Below are 16,321 nucleotides of genomic sequence, written 5' to 3' on the forward strand. Positions count from 1 at the left end.
TTCTTCATTATTGACATGTTGGATGGTTTCTGATTTGGGTATACAAATCTTCATTAGGATATTTTACGTTGAAATCAGGTGATATAGAATTAGCATCTTAGCTTTTCTGTAAGTCTAGAAGTACTGTGTCAGGTCAACTAAATGTGTATAAATTGTTATACACAAATTCTATGTGTATAAATTGCATAAATTTCTGAAACCTTCGCTGGAGAGGATGGGAGAGATGCAGATAATCAAACCCACTATTTGTCCCATATCGTATGCTTTGTGACACTTAACTACTTCAATAGTGCAAATTCCAAAATTGTACTGACTACAAAGCAACAATCCACTAAGAGTAAATACAGTTATTTGTGAAATTCCTCCATGCCAATACATACTAAGTTTTATAAATCTTCATCAGTTTTCAGTTATATTTTACAGAAGAAGCTAAATGGAGGTATCTGACCAATCTGAGTGCTTGTTCTGCATTACAACAAGATAGACATGGCATTGTAATTAAATACCTCTATAAAAATGCCTAAATAAGGCACATGTATAGAGCATTTACAACTGTTCCAAAATATTTCTAAGATAGTCTTGGCCTATGGTACTACTTACACTTTACCTACAAATTTTTATTAGAATATATTCTCTTTTTCTGGCCACTGGTTTTATTTTGACAAACATATGTGGGAAAAATTTCCTGGGGAATCCTGTGTGGCAGACATATATATGTATATATATATATATATATATACATATATATATAATTCTATTAGCAGAGATTGAACACATCAAGAGATAAAATATTACATGATGCAGATAATTTTTCTTGCATGATAGGATCATACAGAAACTAGAGATCATAGCACACACCTGTGTTTTAAATAAGAAAGTGCATGTACATACTTATTGTTACTGTTTGTATTGGTCATTTTCAATTTAATAAAATCTAGTATAAAATATTAAACAGGTTGCAGTAGCCATTCATGTACATTCATGTAATCACCTTGGTGTTCATTCGTCTCTGGCAGAGCTGCAGCCATGCAGTGCTCTCAGGCTGCTTTAGAAAGGAGCGTGGCAGCACTGTTTTCACAGTCACTCATAGGGAAAAGTGTGTGTTCAGCAGCACTTCCTTAAGTGAGACTTGACAGTAGAGAGAGCAGCGCTGAAATTGTTGATTTGTGGAACAGCTATCTCGTTCTTGTTCAAGAAAGCTTGCCCTCAAATACTATTTTAAATTGATTTCTAAGCACCGTAATTAATAATCACCATTATAATAAGGTATTCTGCCAACATATGTAAACATTTGGCATTTTTACTATTTGGAATCCAAAAAAAGCTGTACTGTCATCTTCATATGTGTTTTACACTACATATGTAGGTACATTTATTTTGAGATGAACTGAAAGCTTAAAATGCTTACAATGTGCAAGGGCAGATAGTCCTATACTGAATTTCTAAATTTGAATACAGGATTTGCAACGTGTTCTTGATCTTGAATCTGCAAGTGCTTTTTCATATATGCTGAGCAATAATCTATATCTAGCTAGGACTGGATACAAAGATTATTTTTTGAATGTAACTTGATTGTATAAGACCACAATTCTCATTATGCATGCATACATACAGATATGGTATGTGTTTCCCTATTACAGTGTAATGACTGGATTGCTGTTTATATTTGGCCCTCCTTCAGACACAACTTTTTGCTATTCTACTGCCTGGGGCTGAGCCCAGGCTGGGATGTTTCTCTGAGATATAGTTCTTACTTTCATAAATTCAAACCTTCTCTCACAGCTTTGCCACCAATTTCATTAACACAAGACTGTATCTAGTGTAGTAATTTAGCACAAAATTACATTGGTTTAGCCTATGAAGGCAGTAAACAACAACTTTCACTACTGTAAGATAAGAAACACTCACAGATAGCTAGCAATTAAGGCTTATGTTCTAATTTCAGTCATCTACATCAGCAGAATTACTATTTTGGTCTTCTATGCTAAGCTTATTTCTGATATTAGCTATTTTTTTACTCACTGGCTCCAAAGCATAACCTGATGATTTCCTGCTCTGATGTTTTCCTTGATTGCTTTGACTGATTACCTTCTTCTCCATTCAGTACAACTTCTTCTCAAAATGTAAGAACTGTCTCTGTGTCTTTACTCATTTCATGTTTTCAGGTCTGGAACATAGTAGTTTTCAAGATGCACTCACTTTCTATTAAAGGGTGTTTTATGCATGCCAATATTTCATACAGATTCCTATTTCTATTAGTAATCTCTGGTATGTTTGGGTTTTATTGTTCTGAAAGGAAATACATGGTTTTGCACAATTCTGCTCGTGTCATCTGTATGTGGATGCCATTAGACCTTACTTACTGTCGCTCAGATATTGCATTTTCCTTTCAGGTCTGCTTTTTGCCTGGTTTTACAAAAAGCCAGTTGTTGAAATCCAGGTCTCTGGTGACTTTTGCCTACACTTTGATAAAAAATTTTCTCACTCTAACTTGCCAGTTACCTGAATTTCCCTTGCCACAGCTTGCCTTTATCCCGACCTTTACTCATTCTGCCTAGGACTGTATTTCCAAAGCTGTAGGGACTGGCCACCTTTCTCATTCACTCTCCTCTGGGAGTCAGCTTCCACCTGAGTACTCATAACCCACCTGCTTCCAAATGCATCCAAAGATCAGGCAGATCTGCAGTTTATTGCCCAGTGAAAGAAAATATTGGGCAGTTGCCAGTATGGACAGGAAGAGCAAAATTATCCTGGCTTGTGCTCATGGTCTATACACACAGGCAAGCGCTGCCTGCAGGAACACCTCAAGATTTCCTCAGCGTGAGTGCTTCCTGGACACCCACTAGCAGAATTTCCATCACATCAACAGATGCATCCTTCCCAAACCTGTGTGAGGCTGCTTCTGATCATTCTGATTTTCACTGTTACCAGTCAACAGAAATGAATGCATATACACTGTTCTTCCACAAATTGATGATCCTTCATCTGTCATTCAGATCCACCCCAATAGATCAAGCAAGACCAACTTCTAATCAGGAAAGAAATCTGGCCCTGTAATTAGCAAAACTTTGCCATACCTAATTTCACCATGACAAGTGAGTTTTTTCCATCTTCTGCAGAGTATCATGGCATCATCTATTTTGTACCATTCCTCACACTCCACTGCAGTGAGAACTCTTACCCTGCACATCCTGGGCTGCAGGGGACTTTCAAAACAGTCTGTCAGTCTACTAGAAATGTAATTTTCTAGGATGTGATCTGTGTGTCTTTTAGTGGTTGTCATGTAAATATACACAGAATCATTTTCAGGGTTTCCATGTTTTCTATGGAACTTTTACAAATTTGTTAAACCATCCATTGGTCATTCACTTTCTATTTTCACCTGTCTGATTGATTTTTATAATGCCACAGGCAGCAGCAAATTTCCAGTAAAAACAAACTGGGTCACATCATTCATTTCACTCACTTCCACCAGATCACTTACTGGTTTCTTTCCTCAGATTGTTTAATTTCTGATGATATTAGACATTGAGGTTTTCTTTTCCCCACATTCTTTAGCCTGTGTTCAATAATCACTGCAATATCTTATCTATATAGTCTGTTCATACAGAGAGATATAAGAGATTCACATAATAAGATTTATGAGATAAAATATACCTTCTTTGTATTATGTACAAAATCTGTCAAATATATACTTCTATTATGTATCTCATATATAATACATTTTTATATCTTGACACCCACGTTCATTATAGATATCAGCACTTTGTGTGTGGAGAGAAGTTGAACTCTGAGCCCTCGAGCCTCCCTAAGTCCTGGGGCATACTGAAAATGATAATAACCCATGGTTTGTTTTCCCATATTACTTAATTAATCCAGCTGCTCTTGAATTGCGTTCTTCTTTCAGTGGATATTAAACCAACTTGTCAATTGAAATTGCAGAGCTCCTTTTTCCTTTTTTAGCTCATTCAGACCATTCCTACAGAGTCTATCTTTTCTTGCATGGTATTGCTTTAGTTCAGTTATTTTTAGTCTAAAGAAAATAAATGTATAAATAGTTGAAATTTTAAAAATGGCCAGCAAGTTTATGAAATAATTCCTGTAATTCATACATAAACTTAATCAATATTTCAAAATATTTTAATTATAAAACTATCTATAGAAACAAAATAAAACTTGTACAGATGATTCAAATACATCAGTAGTCAATAACTTCAAGTTTTTAGTAAATTTCCACTCTGGTGTGTTAAAGATGCATCAGTTTGTTAAAATGGGCTCAAAGTGCAGCTCTGCTACTTGTGTAGGAAAACAAGTACTTCCAAGGAATATCAGGTAATATTCAGTACTCACAAAGTTGCTTCTTTCTCTGTGCACAAGCACAGAAAGTTAGTTTTAAAAATTAGGTGCATATCTTTCTTTTATTTATTTAATTTTTGCCTTCCATCTTCTATTGACACTGAGCAGGAGAACATATGCAGATACAAAGTAAACACAAGCAAAGTATTAACAAATTAGGATAAATTAATGACATTATCTCCATCACCACATGAACCGAAGAAATATCCACCTGACAGGATATTCCTGGCCTTCAGAGACAGGTGGCCTTTGTGTCATCATTTGTGTTATTTCACCCATCAAGTATTCTAGAATCAAGACCCGTGAGCAGCTCCATTAAGTACATGGAATTTCAACCTTTATCATAACTGTGAGCGTGATCAGGCTCAATAAATAAACAGACATGTAGTCACATAGGGTTTTTTTTTGCCAGCTAGAGACCATAAATGACCCTCTTCACAGAATAGTCCCCATTTTCATTCCTTCTTGAAAGATGTGGTCCTCACAAATCTTTTATCTTCAAGTATCTGTACATCTGATGTTTAACACCAGTGAATTTTTGTTCATTTCCCAGGATGCTGAAACCTAAAAACTACTTAATTAATGCTAACATATGATGTGCTCATTTTATCTCTCTGTGCATTTGTTTTATTTATTTTCTCAAGCATATTTAGTAAGAAGTCTCTGTATGTAGTATTATATATTTCTAAATAATGCAATATTGCTTACAGGGTTTACATGACAGAATCATTGATATTGATGTGGTAGCCTTACTGTCTCTCTGCTTATTATTATGAAGTATCTTTGTTATGATGCAGAAAGTAGTGCTCTTAATCCCCTCTTCACTCTACATGATTAGTTGTGCTGCCCCAAAACAAAATATTAATTCCTTCTGAGTAGTAGCAGTGACCTGGACAATCAGTAACACTCATCCTCAGACTGATATCCATTCACCGACTATTCCTTTTGTTCCCCTTTCTATGAGGCAAAAAGTCCAGACTGGGCAGACACCTCCATCACTCACTGGAATCATCAGTCATGTCCATGAACTACAGGCAGGCAGAGTACCCCAGCAGCACAGTGAGCATGCCTCCACAAGGCACCAAAGATACTGCTACAGATGAGAAAAAGAGACCTGAACACCAGTGAAGGGAGAAACTGAGGTGCTAATGTTACCCAAAGTGAATTTTTTAACATTTCTTAAGTGTTGCCTCAGCTAGAGCTCAGAATGGTCATCTCACCAAGGCAGAAAGGCAGGCAGGCAGGCAGAAAAGTGTCTACAGTTACCTTTTCTTAAAATTTCCCGTTGCTGCAATGGTCTTCTCGTAGTTCTACCTGCTTGTTTATGGCTAAGTTTTTAGCTGCTGAGAACCCAGCGGTCTAAAACTCCAGCAGATTGTGCTATGCTAATCACTCTTGCCATCAAAAATCTAATGCAGAGCTGACATAGCAGTTGCTTCGTTTTAGAAAACAGACTGTAGAGAGAATAGCACTCCCTCTACCACATAGCCAAAGCAGCTACTCCCAGACTGCCTGAGACCTCATTTTGCCAGATATATATATATTAAAGGTGTGGGTTCTGGTTATGCACTGTTTCAGCAACAATAGTTATTAAATAGCTCAACAGATCCACCATCAATTTACAATCTATATTGCTTTTATTTAATGAACACTTTATTTAAGGAACAATTCCCAATACTGCTTCTCTTATCCAGAGTAGCTGTGGATTCCCAATCCCTGGAACTCAGGGTCTTGGATGAGGTCTGAGCAGCCTTGCTTGTGGCAGGAGGGCTGGAACTAGATGATCTTTATGTCCCTTCCAGGGCAAACCATTCAATGATATTATGATTTCATAATTCTGTGATTCTGCTAGCATAGAGTTAATTTCTCTACACTAAAAAAAATTACTTTTAGTTTGTTTTGTTGATCTAAAAGTCAGAGATGCTGCATCTCTGTAGTCCAAGCACATACTTACCTTAAACATCTGGCTTGCATTTTCTTTTTAATAGCATAGAAGTTAGTCATGTTTCAAGAGGTTTTAATTATCTAGTAGAATAGTCTATAGTTTATAGTTTATTTCTGTAAATTTCTTGTCACTATTAATTACTTTCACATGTGGAAGTAAGACAGCTCTTTGATACAGTTCAGAAATGTTGATTTCCTAGTTACAATTCGTAACAAGACAAAGAAGGCTGGGTGATTATGGATCTGATAGAAGGATATAAAATCATCCAGGTTTGAATTGATATCTTGACTACAGAGCAGTACTGACCAATTTACCCAAATCATCATCCCCCTTCAGTTTAATTGTGCCTTAAAGTCCTTGGAATTATTTTTGTACATTTTTGTACAAAATGGATAGATTAATTGGTGTTTTCATTTTAAAATGTTGTAAGCAGATATAAAGCATGAAAGCAATATTACAAGGACAGGGTAACCAACTTGGTAAAGCCCACATAGAAAACTACTCCTACCATTCAGAAGTTTGTCCACATTATCACTTTGTTGCCTTATCATATCCAGCTCTTTTCCACCATCTCTAAGTCAATTGATAGGATTCGCTTCCACTCAGTTTTATTTTCTTTACTACATGACTTCAATGAAAAGTCCATCCTGTGACTCTTTGCTGGCCAGTGTAAGCAGTCTCAGTTCACCTCTCAGCAAGTAGGAAACCTTATCAGCAATCAGAAAAATGAGCTGACCTTCAATCTCAGCAGACAGACCTCGTGTGTACAAGGAGAATGAATTCTGGATAGGCTTCTTCATAGGTATGGCAAGCTTGCACTGGCAAAGCCAGGTATATTGTTGTACTTCTGCTGTTGGGAAAGAGGGCTTGGGTTTCCCAGCTACCAAATATCCAGCAAGTTTTCTCAGCTCTGCTCTCACTGCAAACTACAGAAGACTGTAAGAGTTGTGCAGTCATAGTTTGCTAATTTTTTTATGCCAAGACGTTTTGGAAGAAAACAGTGTAAAAATAATTCTCTATCATATCAACTCTTTGCTAAGACTTCTCAAATGAAAGAAATCAATGCACTACAAAGCTACAATACATTTGCCATGCATGTGGCAAATGGCGCTCAATTTAAAAAAGAATAAAGAGAAGAATAAGTGCATCTTACTTCAGATATTAGTGGTACAATCTGCAGAGACAATATAACTTTTATGTGATTCAATGTAAATTTTCTATTGACAAAAATATCTCAATATCAGATATAGGTACAGACAAGAGAAGTCTATTAATGACGTTAGTTCTAGAAATAGGCTAAGAAAGTATCATGTTTTAAGCAATTAATAAAAGGAAAAGAAGTAGGGTGAACTATTTCTCACCAAATAATGTTAGGGGGCAATTTAGAAAGAAATATCGCATATAATAAAAATATTCTTTTAAATCAAACATAATACTTGCAAATCAGCAGCTGTATTCACTCTACCCATATCTTCCCTGAAGGTTAGCTTTTAAACACATCCCTGTGTCTATCAAGTCTTTGTCTCCCTCCTGTGTTCAGACTCTTGTTAACATGAAGTTGACAGAAATTAAGATCTCTTTCAAATATTTACAATCACTGCTTTAAAATCTCCTCTTTAACCCAAGTAGTCGTATGTAAAGCAACATTTCTATTTCTCAGATAAAGTAAATAATTCCCAGATAAAGGCTAATTCACATCTGATAAAAGCAGGTCAGAAAAAATTGCAAAACAAAGTACCTTCGCAATTTATGATTGATTTTTTTCCCTGCTAAGATACTGCATCTCAAATTTCTTAGTACTTGCAATATACTAATTTTCAAACACTTATCCAAGACCTCTAAGCCTCTCTTTTAACTGTCAGACTGCTGAATTTACATGGTGTTTTCAAGCAATAACTTTCAAAAGCATTAACATCAGAAGGGGGAGAAATTATTAATGCATAGATGAAACGTATCATTAAATCTTAAACTAATCAATTATTAAATTCTGCAATATCCTAGTAAAGTTGCCTGTTTTTATTTCCAAAGGGATTATATGGTGCTAAGGTGGATATATCATACATTTTTGATGCACACACACATCTATGCTTCTCTCATTAAGTAGTGTAAGACTACTTTAAAAGAAATATACTTGCACATGGGAAAGACCCTCAAACATGTAATATAAAATCTACCCGTTTATTTTTCCTTTATTTTCCTTTTCTTCATATTTGCAACAGCCAAAACAACTGTCTTTGTGAAATTACTAGTATGTGATTTGTTGCTGTATTTTTACATTTTCTAGTGCTGAATGTGTTCCCCTTTTTAAAAGAATCTGTATAGCAGAGTCTTTCCCTTTGCTGTAAGGGAAATCAAGTCACATTATTTGGAAGGTACTGCATCTGATATTTGAATATTTGAACCTCCAGGGCACTAGAAAAACCATTTCCAAAAAAATAGACACCTTTTTGCATGAATCCTTAGAAATTTGTAGAAGAATGTTCCAAATATTTCCAACAAAATAAAAAAAAAAAAAGATTATACCCATGGACAGCTACCATCCATGTAAAAAGATTTTTAAGAAAAGCCTTCATTTCAATCTAATGGAAGTCTGGGGTAAGCCCACAACATGACACTTGTCAAGTTACATGTCTCTTACTTGCTGTAAGCCTATTCCATCAGTGATGGCTTGTAGTCTTCCATTTGTCTTTGCTATGTGTCTATCTCTTTCCAAAAGGATAATGAAGATGTTAGGACAAACCCTTTACTCATATGTGCTTTAGCCAGACACACCTCTCAGAGTCAAGCCTGGTAGATTCCTTTCCAATGAGCCAAGACAAATGATCCAATTCTAAAAGTATTTAAAGCATTAAAAAACACATTTTAAAAGGAAAATTACCTTTGTAGCTCTTTTGTAGAGCTTGGATATTTTTGCTATCATTTCTATTCCCACTTCCTGTCTGCCCAGGAGATCACAAAAACCTTCCAAGTAATTCTTGCTTTGATTTGGTAAAAAAAAATAAAATAAAATAAAATAAAATAAATAAAAAAGGAACTGAACAAAAAGACCTTTAGGCAAAAAATCTTTTATTTTGACCACCAGACTGCAAATGATTTGGTGTAACATAGCCAATAATTATCTAAAATTTGCACACTCTTATTATTATTGTGAATTACTTAGCATATATTTAATCATTACAAACCTTTTGGGGATTGTATTCTAAAATGCTACCTGATGCTTACATTTTTGACCCAAAGGAGGAGTCAAAATTTTTCTCCAGTGTATAACTCTCAGCTGCCCTGACAGAAAATATTAGCGGTTTTCAAGTCCTTCTGTTCTTTTTGTCACTGTAATTCTCTCTTTTTCAGCAGTCTGTGATCTGATTTTCTGTAAACCTGTACCTTCCATTGACTTCTGTAGAATGTCACACAATTCTCTGAAGTTGTAACCCATCACCCTGGTATGTTATCACCATTCCTGTTTCAAGGAGAAATGAAAAAGTGTTGTTAGTTTTATGGCTTTGAAAATCCCTCCATAGGTGATATGGGTGCTAGGGGTACATTGAAGTATTTCTCAACAACTACAACCTTTTCTTACCTATCTAAATAGAAAGGAAGTGTAGTAGAGCTAGAATAAATCCTGTTCACAGAGATTTTTCAGCACTTAACTTTTATAGCATACCTGCATTTGAATGTATTTCTTCTCCCTTAATCTTTGTTTTCCTAATTTTCCATTTTATACTTTGAAGAACACAAATGCAACCACAGTAACGTGTAAGTTTGATTCGTAACCTATCCTGAAGGGGTGAATGCTAAGTAGGTCAAAAGAACACAGATACTGATGGGTGATTTGCCTGTGGGGTGATGAAGAACTCCCACACTTCTGTCACACACCTTTTCTAACACAATGTGATAGAATGATCTTACACAAAATGTAGAGTCAAGTACAATTTTCTTTGGCCTTCAGAGATGATTTTACTTAAGTGCTGAAGTACTTAACCCACCACTCAATAATAGACTTGAGTAGTAACATTACTGAAAATTAGCTTTGAAATAAGAAGCAATATGAGTGCTTTGTTTGGCAATAGATGTTGCGTGAACTCAGTTGCAGTTAGACAAGCCAAGTTTTCAAGTACTGCAGACACCATGGTGGAAAGGGGACCAGCATGTGGGCAGTAATTTTCAATTGTTTCCTTTACTCCTGTATCCTTTGATAGCCAGCTGGTGATGGATGGGAAGCAGCGTAATGATGCAGACTCTCTCTTCTGAAAGCCATTTTGTACAGCAATCCAGATACTAATAAAGCCCCATGAAATACCACATTTTTATGAACTGCTAAAGTGATATGACTGTTATATGTTGATAATGATAAATTGAAGGAGTAATTTGCAATAATTTATAATCCTTTTCCTTGAGAGAAAATTACTTGTACAGCTAAATGATACCAGTATATTATGAAAATGAAGTCATTCTCTTCCCAGGCTACTCCTCTTACAGCTAGAAGCCATGTCTGCTATTTTTGCATCTCTTACTACTGTTCAATTCTGAGCTACATGCAAAAAGGAATTCTCTTTCTCTTCTCTTTGTGGTACACAGAATACTATGATCCAGACAAGGATCACAAGCTTAAAATCTTTTAACAGAAATAATAGCACCAAAATATTTTTGTAGCCTAAGGAGATCGAAAGGAAACATTTCTTTATACAGCGTATAATGATACAGTCTAATTTCCTGAACAAGTAACAAGTATTCAAGATAGCAAAGCAGCAAATATCCTACTGAGAAAACAAATTCAAAATTAATTAAAGAGGCAGAAAGAAATTATTTGAATAATTAAAAAGTCATCTCTAGTTGTTCGAAGTAAGATAAGCATACAGGAACATCTCTTTAGTTCTCATCTCTGAAAACAGATCAAAGATTGCCTCCTTGGGATGAGAAAGAAATTCATTAGATTCTTAGTCATTCAGTGGAATCATTCACCTCAACAAAATTTGTCTTCAGTCAAGTTTGTAATTGCAGAGATGTATAAATACACAAACAGCATGGAATATCTTTCAAAGAGCCAAAAGAAAGCTTTTGATAGCCACATTGACAGTGGCATGAGGTCTCCTGAGCATTCTTTTTTATAGGAAATGTTTAATTGTTTTTTATTGAGCAGAACCTTTCCTTCTGCTTGTAAAAGAAATTATTGCTTTCTCCCTCTGGTTCAGTCAGAGGAAGTTAATAGTCCCAGTTTCCTCTGGCAACAGACACAGTTAATGACTGGAAGACTATCATAAACAGGGTTTATTGCACAAATTACAATCCAGTTCCTAACCAGCCTTCTCATTTTAAATTGCCCTCCTGGCATTTTGGCGATTTTCTGTCCTATTATCTGGTTCACAAAGACAGTTCTCCGGTATTTGAAAACTTTGCATACTTCTTCTTTCTTTTTTTTTAATAGTATTCACAGTGATGGAAATTGTTGAGTTCAATGTGAAAGGTATATTTATTGACTTCACGACACCAAGGTGCTTCTCAACAGAAGTGATTCTTCAGCATGCAACATGTATTTGAAACTGTGTTCAAATACTAAAAAAAATTAATTCCTTCTCAGCCCTGAAGCTATTTCTTTTGGTGTAATATCCAAGTGTTATTATTAAGGCATTTGTATAAAAATATAATTGTATATGAAAATACTTGTGAAATCTTTAAGGGGAAAAAATCTATAGTATACTACATATTTGATAACTGTTCTTACTATGACATCATAAATGCACAGAGAGATTTGCAGTTAAACTGAAATCCCTGCTTTATAGTGTTATGAAAGTGGTCAAACATATGTAGATGTAGCTGGTATGGTTGGAACACATCATTAAATGAGGAGACTTAAAAGAAAAACTAGGGCAGAATTTCTCTAATTATTTATCAATTTAACAATGGGAAGTGTGATACAAAACGAAGACTAAAAATTGTGTTTCTTTGAAGGGGGATTTCAGAAAAGAAAGTTTTGGGATTGCACACTAGACAATTTCTTTGCTATTATGCCTCATAACTAGTTCTCAGATTTTCTAAATAGATAGATACACCTGGGAGAGGCACTAACTCAGAGTGAAATACAGTAGTAAGAATTGTAAAAGCCACATTCCTGCCAGGACAAGGACATAATTACAAACACCGCATAAAACTAATCAGTAAGATGTATTGTCAGAGGTAAAAAAAGTCTACAAAGAGCATAGGTTCAAAATTTGGTCAAGTATCACGATGAGCTCCAAAAGTCATTATTGCATTTATATCAAACAAGTCTCCAGAATTTTACATAATTAAAAATAAAAATTAAAAATAAATAAATAAACAGGATAGGGAGAAAACATCTTCAATTCTTTGGAAGTGGGAGAAAACAGTGATTACTTTTAATTATACTACTCACTCACTAAATCCATGAAGTATATGAATACTTCCATGTCTGTCAGGACAATTCAATAGTGCTGTCCTCTATAGTTCAGACTGGGGATCTTTTAAACATAAGTGTTGTATAATCATAATTATTGCAATTTTGAAAATGTTCACTATCACTGCATCAGGATTTTTACAAATAGTTTTGGCATTTTTATACTCTAAATATAAATAACTATATATATTATGTCTTTTAATTTTTCATTGAACAAAATGAGGTTTCTATGAAGGATTTCAAACTGACAGAGAAAAAAATTATCTATGGAGAATAGAGATAACATCTAGTTTGCTTATGGCTAAGGATTCATTCAAGGGTATATATATATCTCTGCAAGCAGTGTTATATCAGGCACAATAAAGATAGTAAATATTTTAAACAATCAGGCTAATTTGTTAGAACACCTAATTAATATTTATAGGGCATTTCAATATCACTGGCTATGGCATGCTGCAGGATTGAATTAGAAATCAACAGTAGCAACTGACAGTATGCCCTGTGTAACCAGGGCATAAATGGCAAGTCCTCCAAATATTGCTTATTTTCAACTATAGTAAAGATGGTAAAAAACAAATTATTATTTCTAAAAGGCAGAGAGTACTTTGAAGCACAGAATTTTGTTTAAGTCCAGTTTCAACCTCACTGTATACTTTCCTTACCGAGTCAGTATTCTCTTTGGCTCAGAAACTCATTTTGTGCAGGGCGAGATACAGAGTAACAATGCAGAAGACTGCAGCTGATGACAAATCCCTTAACATTTTTATTTCACGTAATTGTTGTGATATACAATAGGTGATTTGCTGAGTCTGGTACCAGGGGGTCAGGGACCGTAGCACACATACAGATTCTCCAGAAGAGCTGTCCCACTCCTCAGTTTCTGCCTGAGAATTGGAAGCTCTTCCACAACATCAGCAACAGCTGCACCACAAACATGCTACGAGAGTTACATCAATCTGTGAGAAAAAGCCACTGTAAATTAGCCTTGCTGAACAGCACCACTTTCAAGAGAGTTCTATTTCTAATGAAAGCCATCAGACATTAAATTTGTCACTCTGCATCTTTCAGCAATCAAGTGCCATCATTTCACTTTGACAGCAGAGAAAGGAATTAGTCTCTATAAAAAAAAATATCAAACAGACATACCTTGAGTAGTACATGAAAGTGAAGTTGAGAGCGAGGTTGTTGTCTGCAGCAGGTGCTTATTTTAATAATTTCAGCAATGTAAGAGATAAAGGGCATCTGAAACCAAACCAGAGCCTTATTACAGTGAGAGAACAGCCACTTCAGCATTTCTACTCCATCTTAATACTCTCAATCTACATTTTAACCTGACTAAACCCTGAGTGCCTTCTCTACAATCAGAGGACTTGGAAATTAGAGCCTAACATGGGAAGAAACATGGTACAGAGATAGCACCTCGCAGAGCACCCCTTATGCACGCTGATTTTTTCAGATCCCACGGTCTGAGCATTACACTTGCTCAGCCCCATCTTACGTCTGCCCTACTCACAAAAAATGTCCCAGCACTCCATGTACTTCCAATGCAGGCAATCTGATGTTTGTCTCACAGCACAAACCTGCAACACAGGAGATGGGTAACCTAAGGTTGTGGGAAAACAGACGGATAACCTGGGGTTGGTCTCTTTAAGAGGAGATAACCCCTACAACAGATTAGTCCTACGTGCTCTGACACTTGAGCTCCCTCCTCTGGTCTGGGACACAACAGACTGGCATTGCGGCAGACTCAGTAGCCTGAACTTCCATTGGTAAGTTTTAGAAAGGCAGACCATATGTCACAAGTCCTACACTGAACAATTATTTTCACATACATGTTAATGGGACCTTTATTTTTTAAGTGAAACAAAATCAAAACAGATTAATCTGATCTCTCAGCATCATAGCTACCATTTGTTGGATGAGAAGATAACTGGTTTGGAGTTCCAATAATTATTAAAATTCAATTTATATCCACTTATTCCTAAACTAAAACGATGCATGCAGTAAGATATTACAAAGTCTAATGGGCTATTAATAGAAGCATGGTATAACTGTCTGGCAGACAGCCTTTACTTTCTATCACTAAACACTTCATTAATGACCAATTAAAGAATCCCCCAGAACTAGCTTATTTGGTGCTAGAGGCAAGTTTTTATACAGTATTTCAGAAAACTAATTTGTTATAGTGCAGCATATTGGAAAACATGGTGCATCAAAAAGATCTACACTGCTGTTCATAACAGGTCAATAAAGTCCATTATCAGTCACTCAGTTACACTTCCAGCAGTGTACCTCAGGCTTCCAGAAAATCATATCTGGAGCATTAAATACTCCCCTTAAAGTTAGTGCAAGAGTGGTGCAGCTGCAGGTAACAGGGATACTACAGTGCAGGCTGTTGGTAGCTGCTATAAAGAAGGAATTGAAATAACTTTCAGTGACTCCATAAAATATACTGCCTTGTCTAGAGCCTTGCTTCACTGAAATAATTACAGATATCTTACATCAATGCCCATATGCTTAGTCTCAAGACTTTGGGTTATTTCATTGCATATTCTCAATTATTGTTCAAGGAAAAAAAAGCACAAGATAGGCATCGCAGTTGAAATGCAGGACATACTCATCCACCTCTCCACAAAACAGCAGCTACAGCCATAAAAGACCCTCAGCTGCCAATCTGAGCTATCTGCCCTTTGGTCAGTTTATCCCCAGTTGTCGCATATTAGGAAAAAGAAAAAATGCATGTATCAGCAAAAGAATAATCAGGTCATTTGCTCCACAGCTCTTGTCAAGAATGCCACTGAGAAAATGATGTCCATCTTCCCTGATCCACTGGCTTGCTCCAGACCTTGGGAAGAGGGGTAATTTCTCATGGGTAAAGGTGAAAGATAAGGAGGTTCCTTTTCCCGAGACCACAGTCCTGCTTTGTTTGCTGAACAACTCCGGGGGGGAAAAGAGAGAGCAAACAAAGGATGGCAGGGAATTTTAAACTCTGGGGTAGGGGAAGAGGGGAATAGAACCACAAGCAATGAGGTACAACCGAAGAGGAGGGACAAGGGGAGCACTTAACCAACATCACAAACTAGGGGAGCACAGAACAAACCATTCAGTGCAATATAATAACCCCAAACCCTGTAAACAAAACAAGCTACTTAGTGCAATGCAACATGCCACCAGGATGTAGGGCTACAGACTTCTGGAGAGCAGGTTTTTTGCAGGAGGACCCCAGCCTGCTGCTACCTGCACTGTGAAGGGGTGGTAGAAAGCATGTAGCTAGACCCTGTCTGTTTCTCACCCCTTGACTGATGGGGTGAGATTTTCCCTGTCTTAATACAGCCCTGTGAAGAAACGTACCTGAATTTTTGGCCTTTAAAGCAGCACCTCTCCAAGACCACTGAACCTTGAGCGCCTGGCCGAACAATCAGCAGCAGGAATGGCATTTGCCAACACTGATAGCCCAAGCCATGAGTTCTCACCCACCCCACTCATTCATTCTCTTTTTCACTTTGTCAGTCTCCATGTTCCCACACTGCTGCCACCTAGCCTTGTATCTCCTACACCATTTTGATCTGTCTGCCTGCAAAGGACAGACTCTCTGGGGACCAATGTGATTT

The sequence above is a fragment of the Cinclus cinclus genome, chromosome Z (assembly GCF_963662255.1).
Source record: "Cinclus cinclus chromosome Z, bCinCin1.1, whole genome shotgun sequence".
NCBI lineage: Eukaryota > Metazoa > Chordata > Aves > Passeriformes > Cinclidae > Cinclus > Cinclus cinclus.